This window comes from Lucilia cuprina, chromosome 4, assembly GCF_022045245.1.
Source record: "Lucilia cuprina isolate Lc7/37 chromosome 4, ASM2204524v1, whole genome shotgun sequence".
Lineage (NCBI taxonomy): Eukaryota > Metazoa > Arthropoda > Insecta > Diptera > Calliphoridae > Lucilia > Lucilia cuprina.
This window is the reverse complement of record NC_060952.1, coordinates 95,452,379-95,457,006: the sequence shown is the minus strand read 5'-3', so window position 1 is coordinate 95,457,006 and position 4,628 is coordinate 95,452,379.

Sequence of the window (4,628 nt, the reverse complement as noted above, 5' to 3'; positions counted from 1 at the left end):
TTTATAGTCCCGGCAGACTAGAGGTATTGGTAGCACCTCTTTTCCCCGGGATATTGCAATAACACCAAGGTGTAGCTTTCACCAAGGTAACATGCCCCCGGGGGGAAGATAGATAGATAGATAGATAGATAGATAGATAGATAGATAGATAGATAGATAGATAGATAGATAGATAGATCTCGCTTAAATGACCCCCTTTGGAAAAAAGAGGGCGACAACAACAATTTACAACAGTGTAATAAAACATTCACTTTCCGTTCTTAAAAACTTCAATATAGTCAGGAATTTGTTGTATTTAGTCTTTTATTAAAGTTTATTGTCTGAATATTTTTTTTGTTGATTGTTGTTAACAAAATTCCCTTAAGTATGTATAGATATAGAGACCATGAATCTGACATGACAATTATGTCAAATGTAAAACACAGATAAAATATATTAGAACATTTCATGATGTGTTTTATACAAATAAATTTTAAAATAATTTATATTGTTTAATTAAAAGAGATCTTAAAGTAAATGGATAAATTAGATGGATATAGATACTAATTAAGAAACTAACACCAAAAGGGAAAATGTAAGCAAATTGAAACTACCAAAACTATGAAAATGAGATAAAAAAGGAAACCTTTATCAAATAGCTTTCATTTGATATACTGAAACTGTAAATACTAATACCTGAAACCACTTCTAATTAGATTAATTCATTGAACTGTTGGCTTCATTAAAAATGTTAAAACTACAACTAGCCCCTCGCTATAACCTAAAGAACCAGCCAAATAACTAGTTCCATATTAATTTCCTTCTGCCAAGACCTTTATGAAGAAGGAAACCAATATCTTCATAAGTTATCATTCCCTTTAACAAAATACTACTCAACACAACAAATGAACAATGTAGTAATGAGTAAAATAAATGAATGAATGATTGTCTCTACAAATGATTGCAATAAAATTGAAATTAATTGTAAATTTACTGAAAAAATTACTACACAATTTTGCTCTACTAAGCAAATATGTTTTTATATTTCACACAACCAGTGAAAATTATGATGTCAGCAAAAAAAAAATGGAAAGCTTTTTATAAAAATATTTATAAGTGAAATAAGTTTTTGTATTTTTTGCTAAAACTAAAAGCACAAGAAAAATCATATTTATTTTCAGACAATTAAAACGCATAAATTAACCCTCTAAAGGGTGTTGAAACTTAATACATATTTGGGGAAAATTTAAATGTGTGGTAAAATTTAGAATTTAGAAAGAATTTCTAGTTAATTTTAAAATTTCTAGTAAAATTTTACATTTTAAGTGAAATTTTGAATTTCTTATTTTTAGTGAATTATAGAATTTTTGGTGAAATTTTAAATATCTGGTAAAATTTTGTATTTCTCATGAAATTTTTAGTTTTTGGTGAAATTTTGAATTTTTTTAAATTTAAAACTTTTAGTGAAATTTAAAATTTTTAGTGAAATTTTGAATTTTTTTGAAATTTAAAATTTTTAGTGAAATTTTGAATTTTTTGATATTTAAAATTTTTAGTAAAATGTTAAATTGCTAGTGAAAATAAAAATGTCCAGTGAATTTTTTAATTTCTAGTAAAATTTTGAATTTCGAGTGAAATTTTAAATTTCCAGTGAAAGTTTTAATTTCCAGTGAATTTTTAAATTTCTGGTGAAATTTTGAATTTCTAGTGAAATTTTGATTTTTAGTGAAATGTTGAATTTTTAGTGAAATTTTGATTTTTAGTGAAATTTTGAATTTCTGGTGAAATTTTGAGTTTTTAGTGAAATTCTAAATTTATAGTAAATTTTTAAATTTCTAGTGAAATTTTAAATTACATATAGTGTAATTTTGAATTTCTTGTGAAGTTTTGAATTTCAAGTGAAATTTTAAATTTCTTGTTAAATTTCGAATTTCTAGTGAAATTTCGAATTTCTAGTGAAATTTCGAATTTCTAGTGAAATTTTAAATTTCTAGTGAAATTTTGAATTTGTAGTGGAATTTAAATATTTCTAGTGAAATTTTTAGTGAAATTTTGAATATCTTTTGAATTTCAAGTGAAATTTTGAATTTGTAGTGAAATTTTGAATTTCTTCTGAAATTTAAATATTTTAGTAAAATTTTGAATTTCTGTTGAAATTTCTAGTGAACTATTGAATTTCTGTTCAATTTTGAAAAAAAAAAAATTCGAAATTTTTGTTAAAATTTCGAATTCAATACAATTTTGAATTTTTATAGAATTTTGAAGATTCCGGTGAAATTTTGAGTTTTTAGTAAAATTTCAAAGTTTTAGTAAAAATTTTTAAAATCTACAAATGTAACAATTTTTTTCGATAGAAACTGATTATACAATAGAAACATTTGAGTATAACAGATTTTTCTATAGAAAAATTGTATGTATAACAGTTTCTTCTATAGAAAAATATCCGTAAAACATTTTTTTATAGAAAAAAATATCTATTGTCATATTTTTATACAGAAAAATTTTCGTTTAACACATTTTTCCATAGAAAAATTTCAGTATAACAGATTTTTGATATTGATATTTTAAGAAAATTTTGCGTTTAACAGATTTTTTTAGAGAAAAATTTCCATACAACCGATTTTTTCATCTAATATTTTCGGAATAATTGATTTTCGGTAGAAAAATATCCATATAACAGATATTTCTGTAGAAAAATTTCCGTATAACAGTTTTTTCTATAGAGAATTTTGAGTATAACAGTTTTTTCTACAGACATTTTGCTTATAACTAATTTCTCTAAAGAAATATTTTCGTTTAATAATATTTTTTATAGAAAAATTTCCGTATAACTGATTTGTGTATAACAGTTTTTTTCTATATAAACATTTGAGTATAAGAGTTTTTCCTACAGAAAAATGTCAGTATAACTAATTTTGATGCGTATTAAAGTTTTTTTTTTAACAAAAGATTGCGTATAACAAAATACTGCGTATAACAGTTTTGTCTATAGACACACGTCCGTACAACAGTTTCTTCTATAAAAAATTTCGTAGAACAGTTTTTTTTTCTATTTTTGTGTATAACAGTTTTCATAGAGTATGTATCATTAATATTTTATAAATTTCTCTTCAAGACAAAAATTTCCTTTCTTTTCATTTTGTTTCTACGACTTCAAAGGGTTAATTTAAGAACAACAACAAAACAGCTATTTCCATAAATTCCTGTAAAGGGTGGGTTCTAATAGGTTTAAATATATATGTGTTTGAGGATTTTTCATTAATTGAAAAGAACTTTTTATAAAATGCAAAAATAAAACATAAAACGTTTTTACAAAAAGAACAATTTGCTAATTTTTGAACTAAAAATAGAAAACACATTTTTCGATTTAAGCGAAAAGGTCAGGGACAGTATTAAAATTATTAAAACAAAATTATTATGGTTTTCTTTTAATAAAACTGTAGAAAACTATTAAAAAAAATATGTAAATATTATTTAATAAATAATTTTTTTTTAAAGAAAATATTTTTAAAGAAAAAAAAAAAAAACAACCAACTAACAAGTTGTTTAGAAATTAAAAATAAACTAAAGAAAAAAAACAAGATTTTTTTTCAAAATAAACCATAAATTATGTCACAATTTAATTTTATTTATTAGAAAATAAAATTTTCTTTAAAACAAAAGGAAATAGCGCGCAACTTCAACGAATTTGAGAGGCGCTACAATTTCAATCAAATTTGAAATTATTGACAAGAAAAAAATTATAAAAGTTTAAAATTTTGCATAAGAATTTAAAGAAGTTGAAAATGCTTTTTACTAGCAAGGTCAAAGGTCATATAGAAACAAATATTTTAAAATAATAATAACAATTTAATCTAAACTGGCGAAAATTATTATAGAGAAATTTGAAAGATGTATTTTAAATTTAAACAAACAAAATCTAAGTGAAATGAATATTTTTATAAGAAAGGTCAAAGGTTGAAATTATAAATATTAAAAATTTTAATAAAATTTTATAATTAAAAAATAAAAAAATCTCTACAACAAACTTTAATATATAACATATTAGCAATATTAAAATGACATAAAAATTAAAAAAATTTCCCAAAGAGGTCAAAGGTCATTTTATTAAAAACTTTCTAAATATTATGGAAAAATCCTATAATAAGACAAAAATTATTTTCAATATAAGTTTTTCACAGTGAAATTTACAAAATCTTAAGAATATTAAGGATTTTCAGCAAACAAAGTCAAAGGTCAAAAGTCAATACATATGTTAAAATATTCAAAATTTTATTAAAAACACAATAACTAGAAAAGAATTAGGTTTATATCAAGAAATTGTAACAAAACATATAAAATTTAAATGAAATTATTTTTTTTTTTTCGAAAAAAAGGTCAAAGGTCAAATTTTTTCCAAAAATAAAATTTTAAATAAAATTTTTAAATTATACTGCAATAAAAATTTTATAAATTAAAAAAAATATTGAAATATTTCAAATGTTAAAATTAGTCAAAACTATTTTTGGAAAAGGTTAAAGGTTAATATTTAAAAAAATTATTCAAAATTTTATTGAAAACTCTATAACCTGACATGAATTAGGTTTATATAAAGATTTTTTGTTACGATATTTGCAAAACTGCAACCAAATAAGAAAAATTTTTGAAAA